This window comes from Pipistrellus kuhlii, unplaced genomic scaffold (genome assembly GCF_014108245.1).
Source record: "Pipistrellus kuhlii isolate mPipKuh1 unplaced genomic scaffold, mPipKuh1.p scaffold_m20_p_14, whole genome shotgun sequence".
NCBI classification, from domain to species: domain Eukaryota; kingdom Metazoa; phylum Chordata; class Mammalia; order Chiroptera; family Vespertilionidae; genus Pipistrellus; species Pipistrellus kuhlii.
Genome location: NW_023425449.1, coordinates 10,224,106 through 10,250,689, shown reverse-complemented (window position 1 = coordinate 10,250,689; position 26,584 = coordinate 10,224,106). Strand labels below are relative to the sequence as shown.

At 46.8% G+C, this 26,584-nt stretch overlaps 1 long non-coding RNA gene across 1 annotated transcript; it reads left to right on the top strand.

Moving 5' to 3' along the window:
• The first annotated feature begins 9,000 nt into the window (after positions 1-9,000).
• Positions 9,001-25,680, top strand: LOC118718169. Its single transcript, XR_004987697.1, has 3 exons — positions 9,001-9,265; positions 9,516-9,658; positions 25,671-25,680. It is a non-coding gene; the product is annotated as an uncharacterized LOC118718169 (long non-coding RNA).
• Positions 25,681-26,584: the final 904 nt, after the last annotated feature.

Genomic DNA, 26,584 nt, shown 5'->3' with positions numbered 1-26,584 from the left:
GACCCTTCAATCTGCAGGCTGATGCTCTATCCACTGAGCCAAATCAGCTAGGACCCCATCCTATTTCTAACGGATCATTTAAAAGCATATTGAAGTAGAGAAAACAAATAACAAACCCTATTCCCAGCGCCCAACTTTGATGATAATCAACTCGGTCAATCCCGCTTTCTCTGTACCTCTTCCAGTTCACTAATGCCCCCTCCCCTACTCCGTGGCTTATTTGGAAGCAGGCATCCTTTTATTTGTAAATATTCTTGTATTTATCCTGTGTTTATCTCCCGCTCCTTGTATAGTATCTGCTGCTCAGTAACTAAATTGATGTCTTTGCTGAACCAATAAACAGCAGGGTGGGTGGAAAGAGAGGCAGGCCAGCCTGAGATGAAGGGCATTGTCTGCCCTGCGTGGACTCAGTTCTGTGGGTCCCCGGAAGCCAGGGCAGGGCCTTGAGTCAGCCAGTCACTCTGCCCAACACAGGGGAATTGGAGGCCTCTGCAGAGGGGCTTCTAGGAGGCTGTTGTACAGATGCCGTAACCAGATTACAGTCGTGTGTAGAGGAAGAAACGTAGAGAAGTGGAAGGGGGAAAAGAAAAACAACAGCCAGTGATACAAAGAGTAAGAGCAAGGGAGGCAGATACTGAGGAAATAAGAGAGGAGAAGAAGGGGCGGATGCTGCAGTCTGAGGAGAGGGGCGCCGAGGACAAGGGGCTGGGAGGCTCCTCCCAGCGGCTCTCACAGTGCCATGCCAGGCAAATGCCTGCCGAGAGGCACTGTCCATTTCCTGCCAGTTCTCTGCCTCTGAGGTACAGTGCCAGCCACACTCAGGGAGAAGCCTGGTTTCAGTGTTTGATCCAAGGTGGTGGGGGGGGGGGGGAGGACAGAGGAGGGAAGGAGGGAAGTGCAGCAACAGTAGTTCCCAGGGTCCTGTGGGGATGGGGGTGTGTGAAATCTGGGCAGGAAAGGAGCTGGGGAACCAGCCTGAGAGTGTCTCCAGCCAAGTGGGAAGCGTTCTGGGCCAGGCCCTCTCCCAGACGGAGCTGGGCCAGCAGCAGGGCATGGGTTCTGGGCAGGAGACCACTGTCCTTGTCATAGTGTTTACTGGAATGCCGGCAGCTCAGAACACTGGCAGGGGGTGCGGGCAGCCGTCCTGTCCCCAAGCACACACTGCACTTGAGGTGGGGAGCCACCTGCTGTTCCGAGTCCCCCTACCTCCAGGCTTTGGGGCTCAGGACCCTGGGAAGCAGATCTTGCCAGTGAACAGCATTTCGAGACCTAAGCTTGGCAGGCAGGGACTCGGTATGTGAAATATTCCATTTTCCTGCACTGGCAAGGTTTAATCGGGTTGTCTCACCATCACGAGTAGTCCTCCTTTTAGGGGTGACACATGGGGCTGCCTCTCCTCTCAGCCAGACCGGACCTCCCTCAGAACAGACAGCTCAGGATCTAGCCAGTTTGGCTCACTGGATAGAGCATTAGGCTACAGACTGAAGGGTTCCCGGTTTGATTCTGATCAAGGTCACATGCCCAGGTTGTGAGCTCAATCCCTAATAGTGGGTTTGCAGGAGACAGTCAATTAGTGATTCCCTCTCATTGATGTTTCGATCTCTCCCTCTCGCTTCCTCTCTGAAATCAATAAAAACACATTTTTTAAAAAACACAAAACAGCTGGCTCTGAGGGGCTGAGTCCTGGGGTGCTGGGTGACAGTCCAGGTTCAGGTTTAATTTTGGGTGGTGTAGTCTCCCTCAGCTTGTCATCACGGATGGGTGGGATTTGTTCTTCTATTTACTACTTGCAGGCCAGCAAGAAGCTGCCACTTGGGAGTGCGCTCGCTTTGCCAAACCCACTAACCCCCCTGGGTGTGGGCTGACTTTGGACGGGGGTTAGCAGACCTGTCTGGACAATGACCGTGAGCTATGCTCCCTAACATACCTTTCAGCGGCAGCAGAGGTGATGTGGCTTAGCTCTCTGTCACCTCTTCTGTCCAGAGCTTGGGGACTTGCTGTTCTTGGGCCCCAGAAGACTGGGCAATGTGTTGTGCAGCCCGGCTCGGCAGGCAAGACTTGGCCTCCAGCAGGAAGACATCCGGTCCCATTTGTTACTCTCCCAGGCCCCCCAGCGGGACCCACTGGCAATGTCTTGTTAGTTTATTTGCGATAAAACATAGGTAATTTTCTCTAAAACTCAGTGGTGTTTTTTTTAAAGACAGATGAATTTTAAAAATTGAGTTCATGGAAAGAGAGAGAAACATTGATGTGGTGTTCCATGTATGCATTCATTGGTTGATTCTTTTTTTTTTTTTTTTTAATTTTTCACAGAGAGGAAGGGAGAGAGTTAGAAACATCAGAGAGAGTCATCGATCAGCTGCCTCCTGCACACCCCCCACTGGGGATGTGCCCGCAACCAAGGTACATGCCCTTGACCGGAATCGAACCCAGGACCCTTCAGTCCACAGGCCGACGCTCTATCCACTGAGCCAAACCAGTTTCGGCAATTGGTTGATTCTTGTTTGTGCACTGACAGGGGATCAAACACAAAACCTTGGCCTATGGGGATGACACTCTGAGTTACGAGGCCAGAGCTCTCAAACGCTTAATGGGGACATTTGTATCAAAAGATTAACAGGAACAGTAAACAAAAGGGTATGGGATTGGCAGATAGCATTCACATTTCCCCCGTATGAAACCCCACGTATCTGACAGAAAGGGAACAGCCACCCTTAGCTTATCTAGCTCGAGAGCTTTGGTCACGATCTAATGTGCACTTGGTTCCCGTGAAAAGGACAACCTGTCCACTGCAGCTGCCAGGGGCTTCAGACCCCATTTGACAGTTTTGCTATTTCTCTCTCCAGCCCTCTGATGGCCCTGGCTCAGATCAAACAGGAGCGCCTGCCCTCTAGTCTGAATGTCTGTATTAAGGCTGGTGCCACTGCTCATCGCACATTAGCAGAGAATGGTTCTAGATAAGGACGCTGTTTCTGAAACATGACAGTTGAATTTCTAAAATTCACAGAACAAGCTTTCAACAACTTGTTCTGGTTGCTCTGCCTTAGTTAACAAAGTGGATGGAGCGAAACTGAAGCTGCTTTGAACTGACAATTGCTCGTGGACACTTCAGATCCCACACTCTGGGAGAATCAGCCTATCTTTCCCCGGCATTCCACCAGATTGCTTCCTGGGCAGCCAGCCGTCTTAAGCTCTGCTTCTATTTTTCTTTTTCTTTTTTTAATAGTTTTACTTTTGCACCATTCTCCCTCTGCTAGGCGCTCAACAGCCCCAGATTTTCATAGGATGAGAACGTTTGGAGCCAGGAGGAAATTGGAGCCTCCAGTCTTTGTTGTCACCTAGCGTAGAACTGCGGGTTGCCAAGGCAACCAGATAATCCAGTATTGTTTGCAGCACTACATTAGAATTGCTCCCTGTGCATCTGAAGGAATAATGCGTCAACACTTTGTCACAGTTGCAGGGGTTGAGGTCAGAGCCTTTCGAAGGTGTTTACCCGCTGGTTTCTATGGTCACTGAGCGTCTGGCCCAGGGGTGGGGGGTGTGGACGGAGAGGACCACTGCACCCAGGCTCTGCCCCATCCACAAGACAGAAAGGCTCATAGGGTCTGGAACGATCTGAGTTCCCAGCTCGGGTGCCTCTGGAGTCCGTGTTGGACGCGGCCACAGGCAGCGCTGGGCAGTCAGGGGGTGTCTGAAGTGGTCTAAGCCGAGGGTTAGGGGAACACGATGAGAACAGAAGAATGTCCACATCCGCTAGATGTTCTCACCGGAGAACCGGCAGGTTTGCTGACTAGTTCCCTGAACACAGGGGGTGGGGTAGGGGGTAGTTAGGCCAGCTCTCTGAGTTGGGTGAGACACACACCAAGATTTAGAGCACAAAGAGGGGGGCTGTTTTAAAACTTGGACCGTAGGTTTCTCTTTTTACATGAATTTGAGGGCATGTGCAGGGGAGTTGTCCTGGCTTATCATCCGTTCAGGTGATAACCTTTCTGAAAGGTATTGATGGAGTAGTCCCAACTATGATAGACCACGTGGAGGAGAGTTAGGATTTTGGTTCTCTTGGGCCAGGTTCTCCTGTTTCCTTCAGCAGGGAGTCTCCAAAATGAGACTGTTTTCAAGATCTGTTCTAACTGGGACATCCATAGCCAGGTGTGCTTTCATTCACTCCAAGATGAAAGTCTCCTTGCTTGTTTTTCAAGGAACGTATTTGTGTATTTCCATGTGGACAGCTGTGTCAGTCAGTGCCAGCTCTTGCAACTAGTTAAGTGGAATCCTGTCTCTCCATCAGGATATCACTGCTTGCCTGCTGTGGTTGGAACCTAGTGCATGATGTGATGGTTACTTTCTTAAACAGTTGCAGGATGGAAACTTCCAATGCTATGCTAATTCATTTGCCAAATTATTTGCTATGGTATAGCCTTAGGAAGGTTTCTTTTCTTTTTTTCTTTAAATTGTTGATTAAAAAAAAAAAATCACGTATCATAAAATTCACCACTTAAACCAGGGGTGAGGAACCTTTTTTCTGCCAGACATATGAAATTCTCCACTTAAAAATTAGCCTGCTATCCCTGGTCAAACATTTAATTAACTCACCCTTAATGCCCTGGCCCTGGGCCGAACATTTCCCACATTTAGTTGTGAATAAAAGCCATTTGACTTAAACCATGTTAAAGTGCCAAATGGCTTTTATTCACAACTAGAGGTCTGGTGCACAAAATTTGTGCACTCGGGGGAAAGGGATTCCTCAGTCCGACCTGGGCCCTCTCACAGTCTGGGAGCCGTCAGCCCGACATCCTTAGCGCTGCCACAAAGGTGGGAGAGGCTCCTGCCACTGCCATTGCGCTTGCCAGCAGTGAGCCTGGCTTCTGGCTAAGCCCACTGACCTGCATTGAGTGTCTGCCCCCCGGTGGTCAATGCACATCATAGTGACCAGTCGTTTCGCCATTTGGTCGGTTTGCATATTAGCCTTTTATTATATAGGATGGTGTTCAACTACCACCGTTATGTAGTTCCAGAATATTTCCATCATTCTAAAAGGACACCCTCTATTCATTAAGCAGCCACTCTCCATTTTCTTCTACCCCCAGGCCCTGTCAACCACTAATCTTTCTGTCTCAATGAATTTGCCTATTATGGACATTTCATATCAATGGAATCCCACAATGTGTATTTTTTGAGTTGGCTTCTTTCACTCAGCATAATGTTTTCAAGCTGCATCCATGTGGAAACATGATCAGTGCTTTATTTCTTTGATAACGTTTTGTTTATCTGTTCATCCACTGGTGGACGTATGAATTCTTCCCACTTATTGGAAATTGTGAGCAATGCTTTCACGAACATTTGTATACATGTTTGAATACCTTAGGGTACATACCTAGGAGTGAAATTTCTGGGTCATATGGCAATTCCATGTTTAACTTCTTAAGGAAACACCAAACTGTTTTTTACAAAGTAGCTGAATCATTTTACATCCCCACAGGGAATGTGCCAGGGTTCCATTCAAAGTGAAACACAGCTGTTTGCCACATCTACTGCGAGGATGAGGACCATTCTCAGCAGTCACACGGACTGTGGACATCACTCAGAAGGGATGCACAGTTACTGCGAAGGCCCCAGAGGCACCCTGTGGAGGGACTTCAACTTCTTCAATGTAGATCTCAGTCTCCTTGGAAAGGAAAGGAAGAGGCTCCGGGTTGACGCATGGCGGGGAAGTAGAAAGGAGTGGGCCACAGTTCACAGTGTGTGCTGTCATGTACAGAACGTGATGAAGGGCGCTGCATTGGGTTTCCGTTACAAGACGAGGTCTGTGTACACTCGCAGGAGGGCCCGCCCTCTGGTTCCAAAGCTCCAGTAGAAATGGGACCAAGTTGCTGATGGTGAAAAAGGAAGAGGGGATCCGCAAGCGTGTGGCCTCATTCTCTTATGCTCTTGTTCGTTGACTCCTCTTTTTGGGCCCTTTATACCAGACTGAATTTTCACAGCACTGAAAACCTGGGGGTTTTTTCTCTCCCTCAGTTGGCATTGAAATCAGAACTGCCTGAAAGAACAGCTGAGCAATGCATCAGGCTCCTGTGGCTTAGAAAGAGCTTCCGGCCCACTCCGAATGAGATTTCTAATGCCACGCAGGCTCCAGTGGGCGTGTTCCAATTTCATGGTCATACGTTATGGGCATTGTTCTAAGCCTGCATGAAAGCTTTTGCTAAGCCCAGCTGCTCTGAACTTGGCATCAATTGCCTGAGCAAACTGGCAGCCCCTGTGCCACATTCTTTCCAGACCAGAAAGATTGTTGAGTATCACAGATTTTTTTTTTTCCCGGTGTGAAGCATCCTTCAGTACAGGTACACATGTCCTTGAAATGTGGCAAAGGCCAGTGGGATTTTTTGTTAAGAATTAATTTTAGCCCTGGGTGCTGTGCTCATTCGGCTCAGGCACTGAACAGCATGTACCTGGGTAATAGGTTCAATCCCCAGTCACAGTCGAGTTAGTGCAGGAGGCATCTAATCAATGTGTCTCTCTCACATCTATGTTTCTCTCTCTCCTCCCTCCCTTCCTTCCACTTTATCTAAAAATCAATGGAAAAAATATCCTCGGGTGAGGATAAACAACAACAAAGAATTTATTTTTAGTGAGGTAAATTTTATATACAATAATTCTCCTGGATCTTAAGTGTACAATTGGATGGATTCTTTAAAATGTGTATACCTAAGTAAGCAACCCCCCAATAATGATGTAGAACTTTTCAGTCACCCCCAGAAATGGTCTAATGTCCCCTTCCTTCTTATCCCTTCCCCACCCACTAGGCAGCAACTTTCCTAATTTCTATTGCCATAGATTAGTTTGTGTCTTTTCTATAATTTTCTATAAATGGAATCATACTGTAAATCATTTTTAAATCTACTTTTCTTGTGTCTGGAGTCTTATTTATTTATTTATTTATTTATTTTAGATTAATCCTTATTGTCACTGGTATTCATCATTATGTTTTTAAAATATATTTTTTTTATTGATTTTAGAGACAAAGGGAGAGGGATAGATAGAAACATCAATGAGGAGAGAAAATCATTAATTGGCTGCCTTCTGCACACCCCCTACTGGGGATTGAGCCCACAACCCAAGCATGTGCTCTTGGCTGGAATCAAACTTGGGACCCTTCAGTCCACAGGCTGATGCTCTTTCCATTGAGCCAAACCAGCTAGAGCATCATCATTTATTATTTTTAATTGCTAGTTAATATTTCATGATACAAATATACCAAAATTATTTTACTCATGTTTTGAGATGTACCATTATTATGTGTATCAGCTTTTTGTTATTTTTTATTGCTGAGTTATATTCCATTATACAAATACTCCATAAATTGTTTATCTCTTCTCTAGTTGAGGGACATTTGGATTGTTTCTACCTTTTTGGAAATTATGAACAAAGCTGCCATAAAGATTCCTATAAAAGTCTGCTTTTGGAAGTATGTTTTACCTAGGAGTTTGATTGCTGGTTGTACAGTAAATGTAAGTTTTACTTCATAAGATTCTGTCAGATCTTTCCCCGCAATGGTTATACCATTTTATATTCTCACCAATAATGTGTGAGATCCAATTGCTTTACATCCTCATTTCAGTCATTTCTGTGAGAGTGGCATGGTGGTGTCTCATAGGGTTAGGGGGATTTTCTTGGAACTTTGTGTATTTGTGACTAGGAAGGACAGCTGGGACCAGCAGGAGCACCCTAGCAGCAATCAGGGATCTGGTGCTTCACACTCTTCTCTTTCTATCCTTCACCATGTTCTACTGATTGTCCTTCCCAGTCTTTCCACATCTGACCTTTTTTTTTATTTACAGAGTTATAGTTAGTGCTCTGACAGTTTGCGTTTTGGGGTTGAACCCCTGAACCTAGTCCAAACTCCAACTTCTGATCCAGGAGAGAGAGGGTTGTTAAGGGAAAAGAGTATCGAGAAGGGTATCTTCCTCTCACCTCTATATCATTTCAGCCTTCTGGCCTCCTTCACGATTATAGTTTAACTGGAGTATGCAAGTCAGATCAGATATCATGGTCATTCAGTCATGTGGAACAGAAAGCTCATTGGGTATTGAAGATGATTCCCAGGAATAAAGAGCTTAATTCAGGTATATGGTCAAGTGGGGTGGTGAACATACAATATAATATACAGATGATGTATTATGGAATTGTACACCTGAAACTTAAAAAATTTTAGTAACCACCTAGAGGCCTGGTGCACAGATTTGTGCACCTACGGGGCACTTGGGCCTGGCCTGTAGTTATTGGGCCGAAACCAGCAGACTGACATCCCCCAAGAGGTCCTGGATTGCGAGAGAGTGCAGGGCAGGCAGAAGGATCCCACCGGTGCACAAATTTGTGCACTAGTCCTCTAGTATGCATATGCGATCTTTGGTTAATCTCTTTCCACCTTCCCCCTCCCCTCTTCTCTCTCAGATTCATCAGTCTGTTCCATGTTTTCATGCCTGTGCGTTGAGCGTCTTCTCCCTGGTGGTCAGTGTGCATCATTGCTACCAGTCAAATGGTCATTTAGGCTTTTATATATATAGATGTCTTTCCCCAATAAATTCAATAATTAAATAACAGAAGCCCCCCTACCCCCAAAGACTATACAGTCAAGGATGTCTTTAAGGTTTTGAGACTAAAAGGCATCTCTCTCTAGATTCTAGACTTTCATTTTCAGAAAACCGTTGTTTTGTGGGAGCTCTCCAGGGTACTGGACTACTGCCTGAAAATGTCCCTGACATCCAACACTAATGTTCCATACCTACATATAACTAACATTTCTGTGTGTCTTGAACATTGTCCTCTTTATACCAGATTTGTTTTTTATGTTAAAATAACTTTTAACTTGCATTTTACAGAAGTCTATGAATTATTTTTAAAAAGCACCACCTTACCCCACCATGTTTCTTTGACAGTTGTTAAAGTAGGCGATTAGTATGTCAACAGCTTGAGCATCAGCATCTAGCAAGGATTTCATACCATTGTGATATCATACATAGCAAAGAGGACAGTGCAGATGTGGTTAAGTTGAAGATCTTGAAATGGGAAGATATTCCTGAATTATCTAGGATCAGAGTTAAAGACAGATAATGAAAAAAGCGGGTGGGAGGGGGAGGAGAATTAAGGACTTGAAGTTGCTATGCTTCTGGTTTTGAAGATGAGGAAGGGGCTAAGGAATGCAGATGGTCTTTAGAAGCTTGGAAAGGCAAGGACATGGATTAGTCTCTAGAGCCCCAGAAGGAACACAGTCTTGCTGACCCATTTTATTTTATTATTTTATTATTTTTAACTATATTTTATTGATTTCCCACAGAGAGGAAGAGAAAATGATAGAAAGCTAGAAATGTCAATTAGAGAGAAACATCAACCAGCTGCCTCCTGCACACCCCTTACTGAGGATGTGCCCGCAACCAAGGTACATGCCTTTGACTGGAATCGAACCTGGGACCTTTCAGTCTGCAGACGGACGCTCTATCCACTGAGCCAAACCGGTTTAGGCTTGCTGACCCATTTTAGACTCCAGTTCTCCAGCACTGGCACACAATATGTGTTCTTTTATGCCACTAAATGTGTGGTAATTGGTCACATCTGCAATAGAAAACTAATACAGTTAATAACCGAGAGAGCATTACAAAGTCCAGTTCTTTGTTAGGAAGTCATGAACCTAATGCATATACCTCATCTTATCTCTTGTTCAGAAACTGTTTTGTTTATCTTGGTCTATTTCATGTCAACCACACAATCCTTGTTCCTTCCTAGCTCGGTACTTGTCTCCATGTCATTCCTGTATCTAGGCACCTTTCCCATCCACATCTTTGCCTACTGTTTCAGAATGTAATTGACAGACACTTGGCATGTACTTCTATGAGCATTCAAGCTTTCAAGTCTGGTCAACTGATGTCATGTGGAATTCGATTAGGATTATGCACTGTGTTACCGGTATTAAAAAGGGCTCTTAAGTCATTGCCATCTGTAAGCTCTCAAAAGAACAAATACTTTGGAAAGCATTTTTCCTTTAGATGAGAAAGTAGCATTGGTGAGAGAGCTGACAAAGTTAGTTTTTTTTTCTCTTAGTGAGAGGGAGGTTTATTGATTGATTGATTCTCTGAGTGTTCATGGAACTCTCATTTCTTCAGTCCCATAGTCAAGCTGTCTGGTGTGTGCATTGGCACTTTGAATATCATTGTATTTATAAATGTTAAGAGCTCATCTGGCCCCAAGTTAAGCGGCTTGTCATACGTCTTTGCCATCGAAGAGTTAAAGCGGCTACAGAGCCTTGAAACCAGCCAGTGGTCTGAGGCAAGAGCTGCAAATCTTGTTGACAATCACAAAATGGCGACTTGGCAAATGCTCTCACTGCATTGTAACAAAGAAACACTGCCGCCGTTATTTGTGGAGTGCTTAGTCTGTGCCAAGCCTCGGGCTCAGTCATGGGGATACAGAGGTAAATATCACAGAAATAGTTCTTAACCTTATGGAATTTATGATGAAATGTAAAAAATAATAGCAGTCAGGTGTAAATACATTTTTTAGGTCAACAATGTGATATAAAGGCATTTGAAATTTTTAAAAAGTCTTGACAATCATATCATCCCGAGAATATCCATCTTTAGTGTCATATAACATTCATTTCTAAATTTTAACAATATTCCATCACAGTCGTATTCTCAGCAAATACGTCCGGAGTGCTAACTCTATTCTAGTCACTCTGGTTGTCACTGAGGTAGCCATGGAAAAGAACAATGTAACCCCTGCCCTCCTGAGCTGTGCATTCTCGCTAACCATGGACAGAAATAAGGACAGAACATCTGGGCCACAAAAGTGTGGCTCATGTTGCATTATTTGGGTTTTGCATTGTTGAAATTTGTACATTTTGTTAAATCATCAAACACACTCCTAAAAATTTTATGTGTGTTTTTTTTTCTAGTCAAACCCTATCAAAGAGACATATAGATTAATTGGATGGTTACAGTTAGATCATGTATGAAAATGAGGAATGAAAAAACTGACCCTGGGACTTCCGGTGATGTTTTCAACAGGTTCCTCAAGTATCTCACTATTCATTCAGCGAATGTTGTGGAAGGAGCACTGGATTTGAAATCAAAAGTCCTAGTTTCCACTTTTTTTCTTTTTTTGAGTAGAATATATTTATTTTTATTTTACACCCTTTAGTCCATTTGAATTTATTAAAAAGTCACATGCATATGTTGTTTTTGTAATAAATACCCTCAAAGTAATATTGAGTTATTTATTTATTTATTTATTTATTTATTTATTTTCCTAGTTTCTACTTGGCTGTGAAATGCAGCTCTATGACTTGGGGCTTATCATTTCACCTTCGTTGTCTTTGAAAACAGGAATTTCAGCTCTGGTCAGCTCCAGCGTCAGTATCTCTCTGATGCATTGTTCCCGTGTAGTTGCTATTTCCATTTCTCTGTGACTTCCCAAAGTTTAAATTTGATAGACGCAGCTAACTAGAGGGAGGACTTTTGCACAAGGTGTTACAATCATTCATTTCAACGGCTAGAACATGGAGTAGCAGAGAGTGTCGGCTCATCAAAGAAGGCTTGTTTGTGTGGAGGCAGACGGGATTTGGGGCAGCAGCCGGGTAGGATCACCGATTGTGAACGCCTGACTGAGCCACTGTTTCGGAGAGAAAGGACGCTCAGCTTCAGTTTCAGGACAGTGGCCCTGGCATGGGCTCCAGAACAGGGAAGTGGGGCCAGGGCGGGTGGAGCTTGGTCAGTCTGCCGGCTCACAGGCCCAGGGACTGAGACTAGTGCCTGGACGTGCCTTTTTCACTTTTTTTCTGCTGCAGAGCATGTCATTTTACAGGTGACAAAACAGCCTCATAGAATTGAAGCAGTTTATCCAGAGCCAAATGGAACTCGGACCAGTCTGACTTCAGACCCTCCCATTCACCATTGCTTACGTAAGTTGAAGGTGGAAGTATGAAAAAGTGGGGGTGGCAGACATATGCACAGTTAACAATACTCCCCAGCGGAGTGAGATGGTAGGCACATTAAACAGATGGGTATGGAGCGTGTGCCCTTTCTAGAATGACTCAGCCCTGGCTCTACCACAGCAGTTGAAGGTAAAGAAATAAGTAGCCGGGAATTACTGCTTTCCCAAGGTTTTTCCCCCTCAATTTTCTTTTCCACCTGTAGGCCCATCCCCAATTCAACCTTAGCATCTTTCTTCACTAAAGACAACGCTGGAGATGGCCCAGAACTTTTTTTAACTTGTCCTCGTGATAATTGAGGTCCATTAAAAAAAAACATCAAAAGGTATTCAGGTTTCTACTTTATTCTTAATCATAGTTCATCATTATCCAACCGTTAGTCCAGTAAAGGCAAGCTTTTCCACTCATGTTTTTATTAAAATTAGAGACCTTCACTCAGTTAAAATGGAATTTATTTTAGGCGACTACGACCTGAAAACTTGAGTCAAATGCAGAGACAAATGCGTTTTTCTCCCCACTAGCACCTCTTCGGATACTTTGAAAACTGCTCACAAATCTCTAGAGCACATGTGTCAAACACAAGGCCCGCGGGCCAAATCCGTCCCGCCAGGCCTTGCAATGTGGCCCGCTCCGCGCTGTCATCACTGCACTCCGCTGCGTTTCCATCACAATGACAGTTTATGACTGTTCAGTAAACCATTCGGCCGGCGATTTAGGCTGGATTTTAGATTTTGGCCCCTTCTCTGATTGAGTTCGACACCCCTACTCTAGAGACACCTAGCTGATCTCCTGTCTCCTCCCAGACTCAGGTGCCCGAGTCTCAAGTTATGGCCGTCGGTTAACACGGATCAGCACATCAGGCTGTGGACTCGAGCCTTGGACACACTGCCATACTCCCATGTCACCGGGGGACAAAGTGGGGTGGGCTGGCTGCACACCGCCAAGGTGACGTGAAACCGTGTGCTTCCTGGTGAAGGGATACAGGACTCTGCCCGTTTGCCACTTTTATGGCCTTAGGTCCGCTTCTAAATCTCAGCTTCCTCGTTTGCAAAAGGTGATAAATAGCCGGGACCAGTTTGGCTCAATGGATAGAGCGTCGGCTTGGGGACTGAAGGGTCCCGGGTTCGATTCCTGTCAAGGGCATGTGCCTTGGTTGTGAGCAAATCCCCAGTAGGGGGTATGCAAGAGGCAGCTGATCGATGACTCTCATGGATGTTTCTGACTCTCTATCTCTCTCCCTTCCTCTCTGTACAAAATCAATAAAATATATATTTTTTTAAAAAGTGATAAATAATATTCTCAGGCTTTTGCGTGTATTAAATGAGATGCTGTATATTAAACACTTTATCCCCTACCTGGCACATATAGTGTTCAAAACATAGCCATTATGAAGGGCTTCACTCTCAGGACAAGAAGGGAAAAGACATCCTTTGTGACCCTTGTCTCGAACAGCTCTGTCTCTGCATCCCTTGGCTCTGTATTCCTCTGAGCTTTGAGAGAGGAAAGCAGTGATGGAGGAGATCGTGCCACCTCTTTTAATAGTCTCGAGGCCACCATCACAAATTCAACCACTGTCTCCCCGCTGTACTCAGTTGCATATGTTTAGCCATTACCCCTGTTTCTGCTTTTCTTATGTGTATTCTCTTAGGCCACGCTACTAGCAGTTCTCAACCTGTGGGTCGTGACCGCTGTGTAGAGCCTAAGACCATCAGAAGACACAGATATTTACATTATGGTTCATTAACAGTAGCAAAATTACAGTTATGAAGTAGCAACAAAAATAATTGTATAGCCGAGACCAGTTTGGCTCAATGGATAGAGCGTCGGCTTGGGGACTGAAGGGTCCCGGGTTTGATTCAGGTCAAGGGCATGTACCTTGGTTGCGGGCATATCCCCAGTAGGGGGTGTGCAAGAGGCATCTGATCAATGACTCTCTCTCATCGATGTTTCTAACTCTCTATCTCTCTCCCTTCCTCTCTGTACAAAATCAATAAAATATATTTAAAATAATAATAATAATTTTATGGTTGGGGGTCACCACAACATGAGGAACTGTATTAAATGGTCGTGGCATTAGAAAGGTTGAGGACCACTACCTTAGAGCAATTGCTTCGTCCTCATCATTTGCACATAAAAGGCATCTGCTTTCATCTGAGCAGAAGGTAGCAGAACATTCTTAATCTGCTCCAAATCTTTTGAAGTTACAGTTTTATGCCAACAGCAGAGTCAATACAAGATTTGCTTAAAATTCCCTGGTCATGATCTGCTCTACTTTAAGTCCGCATTTTTCAAAGCATGCCCTCTGGAGTGCTTACTCTGAAGAACGTTAGGAGTTAACACGACATTAATAACGATGTCTGTCTGGTAAAAATGAGAAGGGGTGGGCAAAGCAAAACTTAAATTGGAGCATCTCTCGGAGCCCCGAAATGAAAGCATGCTCTGTGCCTCTCGAAGGGGAGTTATGGTGTGCAATATTTTCCTGATTGGATTTCAACCTCTGTTGCTGAGAAACATCTCATAGGACTCGTGTTCTTCTAAATTCACGTTGGAAAACAGATAAAAACCCAACGGAGATGAAACCACATTTACTGGTGGTTCTATAAAATATAAAGTGGAAGTCAGACTGAGAAAGGCATACTTTTTGTAAAATATATATTTTATTGATTTTTTTTTTTTTTTTTTACAGGGAGGAAGGGAGAAGGATAGAGAGCCAGAAACACTGATGAGAGAGAGAGATCGGTCAGCTGCCTCCTACACACTTCCTACTGGGGATATGCCTGCAACCAAGGTATATGCTCTTGACTGGAATCAAACCTGGGACCCCTGAGTCCGCAGGCCAACGCTCTATCCACTGAGCCAAACCAGTCAGGGCGAGAAAGGCATACTTGGAGACAGCCAGAGAACGTGCCTGTCGGTTACGAGACAACAGGGATTTAAGAGGGAGGGGAGAGCAGTGGTCAGCCATGGGCCAGCCAATCAAATTGGGGAAGCAAGTTCTGGGGACAAAGAAGCTTTCCTGTGCTGGATGCCTGACGTGGAAGGGTGAAATAGTGTGTACAATAGGGCACCACTCGGAGGTTCCCAGGCCATTGGTGACATGGTACTGTCCCTGCAGCCTTTTTGGATGAGGCCTTGGAGGGATGAGCAGCCCGAGGTCCTCCCCTCCCCTCCACCCCATTTCCTCCTGCTGGCAGCACGGTATATAGATAGCTATGCTGGGCTCCCCCACACCCACCTCTGTCTCGTTGCCTTAGCAACAAGACCGAGAAAGTTGAGTTGCCCGGTATCCAAGGTTACATTGTGTTCAGACACTTGCTACATACTACATGTTCTGCAGATCTGCTGTTGGTTCAACAAGGGCATGTTTTAATTGCGTACAGGTGTATACAGGTGACAGAGCAAATCTGGGTCTGATCACAAGACTTTCATTTGTACAACTAGAGCTCGGGGTTATAACCAGGAACATTTCACAAACAACAGAAAGGTTGCTAAAGACAGGGGTGAGGACCGGGAAAAGAGTGGATGGAAATAGAGAGTGCATGCTGTTATTTGTTTTTTATTCAGTAATGTGAATTTATGAAAGAAGAAGAGGAGGGGACATCTTGGTACTTTAAGTTCGTAGCCCCGAGAGCTGTTTCTGGGGATCCCACAGAACCTCTCCCGCAAAAGAGCCAATGCCTGTCTTCAAGATCTCCACACAGTTGCCTGGCTGGCGGGGCTCAGTGGCTGAGTGTCAGCCTATGAACCAGAGGTCACGGTTCGATTCCCACCCAGGTTGCAGGCTCGATCCCAGGTGTGGGGTGTGCAGGAGGCAGCCAGTCTGAAGTATAGGAGCAACCATACTTGGGTAAAAACTGCTGTTTGAATTTTAACCCTGCTGTTCTGGCTTCAGCACTCGCTCACTTGCTTAAACAATAGGGTAGTGGCCTCAGCTTCCAGACTGAGACCTGGAAACTCACAAAGGTAGCTTTCCTGTGCCTGTGGACCGGGACCACAGGAGATTGATTCCCATGGACTCGGTAGCTCCAGGAGTTGAAACTGCAGATAATCTTTAGAGATTAATTTTGCTCTGTTCTGCGCCTGTACTATCTGCTTTCGCAAGATGGGTCCACATTCCAACGTCCAGCAGGGTGTGGCTGAGAACGACCCACGGGCTGTTCCCAGCCTTTAGAATTTAGAATTTAAAATCAAGGAACATTTTTGTGGTTTAGACCTTTAAAAGGACTGCCTACATCTGGAATGGAGCGGGTCGTGAGTGTGGACTCCACCTGCATGTGATGCTCTCGTGGCCGTCCTGGCCAGTTCAATAAATCCTTGCCTGCTTATTTTAATCAATCAGCAGCCTCCAGTGTCTTATTTTTGACTCCAGGGTTCGACCCCACAACAGATCAGTGATTCCCTGTCATCATTGATGTTTCTCTCTCTTTCTCCTTCTCCCTTCCTCTCTGATATCAGTCCACGTGGCTCACTCCAGATGCTCGATCTAGGCAGAGGCGGCAGGCCCTACAGCTTACAGTCCTTCGGTGCCTCGGCCCACATCCTCTCCTGCTGCTGAGGAAGCTGCTGAGGCTCAGGCTCTTGTCTGGCTGTGGCTCCTCAGGCCTGCTCACCTGCACAGGTTTCTCAGGTCCTCAGGCCCAGGGTGCCTGGCTCCCAGCGTGGTTCACCACCGAAAGCCCCTTGGTGGTGCCTAGGCCAGTTGCACAGACATGGCATGCCATCCTGCAAAAGCCCGAGGAGGAGGAAAGTACTATCTGGCCCATCTTACAAGTGGACAGACATGGGTGTTGGGGCTCACTTGTTCGCCTGGAGCCTGCGTGGACCTGGTGCCCGTGTCATGTTTTTTTATTTTTTATTTTGAGAAGTTTGAAGTGATTTATAAACAACTTCTGTTAATCATTTTGTGACTATTGAAATCAAGTTCAATAAAAATTGATTACTGACCAAGCTTCTTCTAAGAAACCTGGCAGGATTATATTTAAGAAGAGCTGTAGAATTCTGATTGTTAATTAAACCTTTAAAAATTTTTATATTTTGCCGAAACTGGTTTGGCTCAATGGATAGAGCGTTGGCCTGCGGACTGAAAGGTCCCGGGTTTGATTCTGGTCAAGGGCATGTACCTTGGTTGCGGGCATATCCCAGTAGGAGGTGTGCAAGAGGCAGCTGATCGAGATTCTCTCTCATCGACGTTTCTAACTCTCTATCCTTCTCTCTTCCTCTCTGTAAAAAAAGCAATAAAATATATTTTTAAAAAAATTTTTATATTCAGAAATTATTAAAGTTAATGGTTCCAATTTGAAAAAAAAATGTGATCTTTGATTTGTATTAGGATTCATTTTCAAAGGATTTTACAGGAAAATTTAACCTAGTTTTCAGGGTTTTTTATTTTTTTTATTTTTATTTTCAGAAGGATTTAATGTAGGGACATGTAGGTTAGGCAAATGTATAGAACATCTAAGAGTGAGATTGTACATTCTTTGCCAGTAGATCTCTCCTGATAAAAAAAAAAAAAGCCAGTGACAGCAGTGTGCCAAGAACTTCGCTTTATGACAATTAGAAATACTAAACTTTTAGTGTTAATTTTGTTAAGCGACATTCCAGAAACACAGGCCAGGCAGGAGCCATCTGACGTCTCAGAGGTTTTAAAATGAATGAAAGCCTAACTGCAGTAATTTTATTACACGTTTATGCTGCTTATAAAATTACAATCACACAAACATGGAAAGGGGCTGCTGTTACTGAGTGCTCTCATTTGATGCTGTGTGCGCTCACATATAACACTGAGCGCCTTCAGTGGCCTCTTCTTCAGCATCAGCAACATTAAGGTTCGTCTTAATCTAGGTTATTTTGCAGGAACACACTCTTCAGACTTAAAAAGTGTCTTACCGGTTGGAAGGGAGTGGAAATACGCCGTCATAAAATAACCAGAACCAAACTCCTTGCCGGAGAAACCACACACCGAGAGAAGCTTCGTGCCAGACACAGCCAGCTTGAGTCCAGTTCCAGAAACAGCCACCGGCTCTGCCGGATTCCACCCTGGAGCACACAGCCATCTGCCGGGAAATGGGCCACAGACAACGGCTGGCACTGCAGAGGGACCGAGTTTGGGGCGCTGCCCAGGCCTTTCCTTCCCCGTGCTGCCTGCCCTCCCTACGTTACCTTCGGCCAGGCTACGCACCGGCCCAACCGGACCTTTGTGCTGCTGCCCAGCCAGCAGCGTCAGCGGGGCTGCCTGTTCTTGTCCTTTTGCTTCATCTGCACAGAAACAGCCCTCCTTCTCCCCTCTAAACCAGGACTCATGCTGCGGGTAGCCTCACGTTTGCGAATAGAACTGGAACTTAAAGGATGAAAGAGAAAACAGAGTGAGTTGGCTTTGGGGGCTAATGGAACGTAATCCTGGATGCAGGGAAAGGCTCCAATGTCCCTGCTCTCCCTCTCCCTCTTTCCAGCCTTCTCCTGCCACGCTCTGCTCCCACGGCTGCGACACCTGGTTCCAGACACACTCTTATCGCCGACTTCTTAACAGAGCCTTGGCATTCATCCTCTGCACGTCCCAGTCCAAGCCAGTCCTGTTTGTTCATGAGTTCAATACAATTGCTGACCTTTTGCTACGGGCCAGGCATGCTGTAGGGATACAAAGAGCTCTTTATTCAATTATCAATATTTGTTGAGCAACTGTTATGTGTTCTAGGTGCCAGTTGTGTAGCAGAGAACAAAACAGCCTTCATGGAACTTATAATACACTGAGTGGACAGATTATTTTGATCCCTGAACACATAATAATCTGGCCACTCAGTGTATACTGGTGCATGAATTCATGCATGGATGGGGTCCGGCCAGCCTGGCCAGGGGGACATGGTTGATTGGCTGGCCTGCCTGCTGGTTGAACTCCTGGTGAAGGGGACAATTTGCATATTAGCCTTTTATTATATAGGATATACATTGAGTGGCCAGGTTATTATGCGTTCAGAGATCATAGTAATCTGGCCACTTAGTGTATATCAGGAGGGTGGTGGAGACAAACGAATAATGGTGGTATTCGTGAAGACCGAGGGAGGAGAGGGCTGCCATGCAGATATCTGGGGCAGATAGCTGTGCTGAGGTCCTGAGGCAGAAGAGTGCTGGCTGAGACAGTTTGGGAGCCAGTAACATTCTGGGCTGTGTTTGGGAGGGGGCCATTGAAGGAGATGAAATCATAGAGAAATAAGGGGTGGAGGCAGATCATCCATTGCATTTTTAAAAAGTCCTCACCCAAGGATATGTTTTAAAATTGATTTTAAGAGAAATAGAGAGACAGGGAGAGAAAGAGGGAAACATCTATCAGTTGCCTCCCATTTGCACCCCCACTGGGGACTGAACCCACAACCTCGGTGTGTGCCCTGATCGGAACCCAGCCTGCAACCCTTTGGTGTGTGGGACGATGCCCCAACCAAGTGAGCCACCGCTCAGGGCCCGCTGCATTTCTGAAAGTGGCAGCCCTGTTGGCTCAGATCTGGGCATTGTGGTGCGCACCTCACCTGCCTGGTGTCAGGTATGTCACTGTCTTTGTGCGCTGGCTGCCCCTTCCCGCGCTGGCTGCCCCTTCACTCACTGGCTGCCCCTTCACTCACTGGCAGGCCACTTCATTTCCTGCAGGTGGGGAATGTTCGCCTGCCCTGCCTAACTCAGCCGGGTTCTGCTATCTGTTTGCTGCTCTTGTCACTGTTGTTTTGAAATCCTGAATGGAGGCTCTTTGTACCCGAGGGCTAGCGCACACCTAAAGGGACCCGTGCTTTCAGCTTCGGGCGTTCCCTTCGGCTCTTTGATTTCATCCCCCTATCCATCCTGCTTTGTTCGCATCCTGGCTCCTCCAGACTGTGCCGCAGAATGACACGATCAGAAAATAAAAGTATCTTCCCCCAGATCTCTGAGAGAGAGAGAGAGAGAGAGAGAGAGAGAGAGAGAGAGAGAGAGAGGGAGGGAGAGAGAGAGAGAGAGAGAGAGAGAGAGAGAGAGAGAGAGAGAGAGAGAGAGAGAGAGAGAGAGAGAGAGAGAGAGAGAGAGAGAAAGAGAGAAAGAAAGAAAGAAAGAAAGAAAGAAAGAAAGAAAGAAAGAAAGAAAGAAAGAAAGAAAGAAAGAAAGAGAAAGGAAGGAAGGAAGGAAGGAAGGAAGGAAGACTTCGTGTCAACCAGACAAAAACCAGGGCAATGTCTTGGGCCTCCAGATACTATAACTTAGGGGCAAACACAGCTGCCAAAGAGCATAGACCACCTCCACTCTAAGGCCCCGATCAGGCGGGGCCCAGGCCGCAGGCTCTCCGGGCAGGGGCCAGTGGGTGGCTGCCAGCCCAACCTGGCTGCCCCTTGCCCTGCGCACCTTCCTGAAGCTTGGGTGCCTCGGTATTTCCATCCTCCTCCCTGTGGAGTCTGCTGTTCACACGCAGCGGTTACCATGGTAATAGCAAAACCCTGTTGTGTTGGGAAATTCTGAGGAAATATAATTTAAGCAGAAGCAACAATCTGGTATGTGGACATTTTGGGGGGGATGGGAGCCAGAGTCTGAGTTTCCAGGGGAGTTGGAGGAACTCGGGTCAGAGCACAGACCCTCCCTCGTCCCTCGAAGTGGCTCAGCTCCTGGGCCACTGGACCACAGTGGACCCTCAGGCCCAGGCAAATCAGGAAAGGCGGGGGCTGGGGCAGAGGAGAGCAGTCCTGTTCCTCACTCCTTCCTGTGAGCGCAGCTCCAGGCGCTCATCATCCCTGCACCCGGCAACTCCTCGCAGTGAGCACCTGAGCATGGGCCTGGCTTCCTGTTCATCCCCCAGGCTTTGCCTTCCCCTCCTATGAGTTGTGCAGGGGCGAGGAGGCTGCCTGACAGCCCCCTGAGAGCAGGGCCCAAAGCCCACGTGGATTTTGCCCTCTCTTTCCCTGCTCCCCATCCAGCCCGATTCTAGGCTCAGTAGACCCCACTAGATGCCTATGCTGGCTGAACCCTCAGCAGTGGGGACCAGGAGACAGACTCCCTTGGTGGTGGGAGAGGAGTCAGGTCCCTCTGCAGACACCTGTCCAAGGAGGGGCTTTGGCTGCCCAGGAGTCTAAAGACCTCACTACCGGCTGGAAAAGTGGCTCCCGCTCCTCCCTCAGGCAGCCCAGGGCACATGCAGATGACTCTGTTAACACAAAAAGCTGTGGTATGGTTATACAGTGGGATACTATGCAGCTGTGAAAAAGAAGGAGCTCTCACCCTTTGAGACAGCACGGGTGGACCTGGAGAACATTATGCTGAGAAATAAGCCAGTCAGCAAAAGCCAAATAGCTCATCATCATCTCGCTTCTATGTGGAATCTAATGAGCAAAATAAACTAACAAGCAATACAGGTCCAGAGGCATGGATGCATGGAGCAGACTGACAGGCCTCAGAGGGGAAGGAGGAGCGGGGAGGGAGAGAATTAACTAAATAGCTTATGTACATATATGCATAACCAATGGACACAGACCGTAGACTGGGGTGGGGCAGGTACTGGGAGGAGACAGGAGGAGGGAAGGGGTTGGGGGACATCCGAAATATTGTCAACAATTTAAAAAAAAAAAAGCAACAACATTTAAAAAATAAAAAAACAAACAAACATTCTGTGACCCCATTCCCTCACCTGTTCCACAACTTTTGAGGCTAACCCTCCGTTCCTTTGCTCCACAGGTGGAATCCCAGGGTGGCGACCTCGCTGTTCACACCAGAGTTTTGTGAAAATCGTGGGACACATGGAGTGCCAGGGACCTAACGGATCCTCTGGAGCAGTGGGTGACTTGTCCACCCCACACTCTGAAGAGCTGTGACCACTCCTGGCAGCAGGAGGAGACTTCCATAGCGACTCCAATGTGGGAGGGATGCAAGGGAGGGGAGGACCTGTCAGGCTTGCTTTCTGTCATCTAGAAGGCAGAGCACTGACCCCCCTCCCGGGACAGGTCTAATTTGATGGAAGTGACCACCAATAGCCTAGACCACACCGTTGGAAAGAGTCTTGAACCCCCTGCACCCCTCTGTCCATGTTGAAAATCACTGGTCAAGTCTGCGCCTCGTTATGTAGATGTGGGAAGCCAGGGAGACCCGAAGAAGCGAAGGAACCGGAAACACACAGCGAAAGGCAATGCTGTGTGTCGAACCCAGGTCCGGTTAGGTCCTAACCACTAGGCTGTAGCACACATGTCACTCTAAAAGGGCCATGCCCTCTGGAGGAGAGGAGTGGAGAGTATTGACCTAGCAACTCGTTAGTGTAAACGGTGGGGTGAAGGAAAAGTCCAGGAAGTTACTGAAAAGAAGCTGAAGCCCTGGCCTGTTTGGCTCAGTGGATAGAGCGTCAGCCTGTGGCCGGAAGGGACCTGGATTCCATTCCGGTCAAGGGCACATACCAGTAGGGGGCGTGCAGGAGGCAGCTGATCAATGATTCTCTCCCATCATTGATGTTTCTATCTCTTTCTCCCTTCCTCTCTGAAATCACTAAAAAAAATATGTCTATTAAAAAATTACTTTAAAAAATAAGAAAGCAAAGAAGCTGAAGAAGGCAGGGGACCAGCGGCCGTGTAGCTGGTGCTCAGAATGGACAAACCTGCTCGGTGTGACCGCAGAGCGGCTCTGGGGACTGGCTGCGGGCACGGGGAGGGGGGCAGCTGTGCTGGAGGCACCTCCTGCTGGCACCCTCTCCCCCACGTCCTGCTCCGTGTCATCACGTTGGTGGCACACCAGCTCTGCCACGGAGCTGAGTGACTTTGGCAAGCTGCCACATCGCGTTGTGCTTCCATTTCCTCATTAGTAGAAGCGGAGACAGTAACGAAAGCCCTCCTCCGACGGGTTACGGGAGGGATCCAACAAGGGACTAAGAGTCAGGTAGAAAGTGATCCTCTGTGTTAACAATGACGACTGTATGATCCTGGCTGGTTGACGGAGCTTCAGGAAGCCAAGCAATGACAGAGCGGTTATAAAGCACGAGCAGTTACTACAGAGAAAATGCAAACTGGTGTCAACGGGGGCTTATCCAGGGCCACCACAGTGTGTCTCGGGCAAATCAATGCAGGAGGGCACGCGTGTGGAGGCCCGTGATGTGACTGCCACGGTTGGTGCCCAGAACCTTCCATTCATTTCCTCCAAGTCCTCCCTGTCTTGGGAGCCTTCCTTCCTCCCTTCTCCAGGTGAGTGCTCCACCCCACTCTCCAGTGCTGGGTACAATCCCTCCACGCTCAGGGATGGTCCTCCTAGGAAGGGAGTCTTGTATTTGCACCTTGGCTGGGAGTTGCCGCCTAACCTTCTCTGTGTCAGACCCCTGCCCCCTGCTCGGCTGCAGAGAGCTGTGTGGAGGAACAAACCTTAAACAGTCGTGGATGCTGCTTACTGGGCAGCCGAGTGGCCTTTATAACCACTTCAGGTTTCTCTCTCTCTGTCTTTGTCTCTGTCCCCAGAAAAATGAATGGATGCTATTTCACCAACACAAATGTGTTGCAAAACCCTGTTTTCGAAAGCAAGCTGGCCTCCCATTTCCAGGCTTGCTGTGATGGGTTGAACAATAACCATACATGGGCCAGATCCGGCGGCATGTCACATAACTCACATTCTTGGCTTCCTGAGTCACCCCCATTATCTAACCTTTCCGGAGAGCTGGCAGCGTGTGGGCGGCCCGGACAGGAAGTCCGATAAGCCCCATCTGCGTGCACATCTGCTCCGAGACCTCTCTACCTGGTTCTGGAGGGAGAGCTTCCCAGTTTAAGTAAAAAAACGTGACAGAAGTTCTCAAATGGATTTCTCCATCCCTCGGAGGAGAGGGTGGGCATGTCTGTCCCGGAAGACAGATGGCTGCTGTGTGAAAGGCTGAGTCAGAAGGCAGAAAGCAGCTCTTGACACCCAAGACCTCTCTGCCTGTGGAGTGAAACATGGGGGCTGCAAAAACAGCGACAGGTTGTAAAGCCGTCCTCAGAGTGAGAATCCTCCTCCACACCCAGGCCTGGAGTCCAAACCCTTTCTTAGTCTCTCTGCGCTCACAGCTGTTGGGGCGCAGTCTCCCTCGGGAGGATCTGCAGCCCTCCCCTCGTGCGAAGCACCTTTGGAAACTTTCTCGTGGGAAGTCACGCCTACGTGGTGGGAGACCTCCACGCCCTCCCCCCCTCCATCTGCCCACGTGCCCACTCCCTCTGTCTTTGCCCTCTGGTTTGTGTAGAAAATCTTAATAAGAAGGCATCCTGGGAGAGCCTTCAGGGGGTCTACAGTGAGGAGAGGGTGGGTGTTCACCACCCCCCAAAAAGGTCATTTGTTGAGGTCCAGGCTTAAGATTGGGACACGGGCCCGGTTGGCATGGCTCAGTGGTGGAGCGTCAACCTATGAACCAGGAGGTCATGGTTTGATTCCCGGTCAGGGCACATGCCTGGGTTGCAGGCTCGAATCCCAGTGTGAGGTGTGTAGGAGGCAGCCGATCAATAACTCTCTCTCGCCCTACCCGGCTTGGCTCAGTGGATAGAGCATCAGCCTGCAGACTGAAGGGTCCCAGGTTCAATTCTGGCCAAGGGCACATGCCTGGGTTGCGGGCTGGACCCCCAGTAGGGGGCGTGCAGGAGGCAGCCTATCAATGATTCTCTCTCATCATTGATGTTTCTATCTCTCTCTCCCTCTTCCTTCCTCTCTGAAGTAAAAAACAAAAAAGAAAAGGAAAAAGGAAGAAGAAAGATGGGGACACCCATGTTCTCCTGAGGTGAACTATTCCAGGGACTTGGTAAGCTATCCCAGGGTCACCCACTCAGACGCCCTTGGCAGTGCAGGTAGTGGGTGAGGGACATGGACCATCAGCCACATGGAAAACACCTGTGTGCCTCACAGGGGACAGCCCATCAGTTCCACGGATGGCTGCCAGGTGAAAGAACAGGCTGATTTTTTTTTTTTTTTTAAGGCAAGTTAGAAATACTTCCAAACAAAATGAAATAGCCCAATATTTTAAGGTTGGCAGCCAAACAACTGAACAATAAACAAATAAAAAATAAACAAACCAACTGAAAAATAAACACAAGATACCGGAAAGGCCCAAACAGAACGCATTCCTGGGACACATTTGGCCCACAACCACCATTTGCAACCTGTTACTAAAATTCCCGGCATTGGCTATTAAATCCACCCATGTTCATGGCCCACCCTTTGCAAGCCTAGAATCGTGGTCGGCAAACTGCGGCTCTTTGGCCCCTTGGGTGTGGCTCTTCCACAAAATAGCACGGCCTGGGTGAGTCTATTTTGAAGAAGTGGCGTTAGAAGAAGTTTAAGTTTTAGAAAGTTGGCTCTCAAAAGAAATTTCAATTGTTGTACTGTTAATATTTGGCTCTGTGGACTAATGAGTTTGCCGACCACTGGCCTAGAGGATGCAGGGTTTTGTTTTGTTTTTTTTTGTACTTGATTGTATGTCAGGCTTCCTTTTTGCATCCTTCATTTACTGTGGGGTTACTTTGTTTTGTTTTTGTGCGTTTTTTTCTTCAACTTTGCCACTTAATCCTATTGATTATCATATTGTTAAATGGCAGGTGTCACTGAAGGGAGATTTTTTTGGAACAAGAAAGGGAAGTCATTACTTTACTGCAGCATACCTTGTTCCCTGTCCTCCCACACAGGTGAATGCTGGTTAGTCTAACCAGGGGTCTTCAAACTTCTCTCATTATGAGAATCACCTGGTGGAGTTGTTAAAACACAGATTCCCGGATCCCAACTATAAGAAGTGCTATCAGGAATCTGTGTTTTAACACCTCCACCAGGTGATTCTCATAATGAGAGAAGTTTGAAGACCCCTGGTCTAAACTCTAAGGCAATCATGGTAATCTCCCTCTCCTTGCCAGCAATTGGTTGAGTATGATCATGTGACATAACTGGCCAATGAGATGTAAGATAAAAATCTGGGGGAAGAGGATGCATTCTAGGAAAGTTTTTCTTATGAAAAAGCTCCAGTCTCCATGCCATTGTAAGTGTCAGAGCTAATCACTCTGTTCTCCCTGCCTCTGCTTTGATAAGATGATCAATTTTCCTTTTTTCCCCCCAGAAAGAGCTAAGTTTATTTTTAAAATTTATTTAAGTTCTTTATTGTTTAAAGTATTACATAAGTCTCTTTTTCCTCCCATTGACCTCTCCCCAACCACTCCCACCCTCAGCACATGCCCTCACCCCCCTACTGTCTGTGTCCATTGGTTATGCTCATATGCATGCATACAAGTCCTTCGATTGATCTCTAAGCCCTACCCTCTCTCCTGCCGTCCCTCTTAGGTTGGACAGTCTGTTTGATGCTTCTATGACTCTGGCTCTATTTTTGTTCATCAGTTTATGCTGTTCATTATATACCACAAATGAGTGAGTTCATGTGATACTTGTCTTTCTCTGACTGGCTTATTTCGCTTAGCATAATGCTCTCCAGGTCCATCCATGCTGTTGCAAAAGGTAAGTGTTCTTTCTTTTTTACTGCAGCCTAGTATTCCATTGTGTAGATGTACCACAGTTTGTGGGTTTTTTAAAAAACACTCGTCATTAAGCTGTTTTCAAGTCTTAGCTATTGTAAATTGTGCTGCTATGAACACAGAGGTGGATATATCCTTTCTGATTGGTGTTTCTGATTTCTTG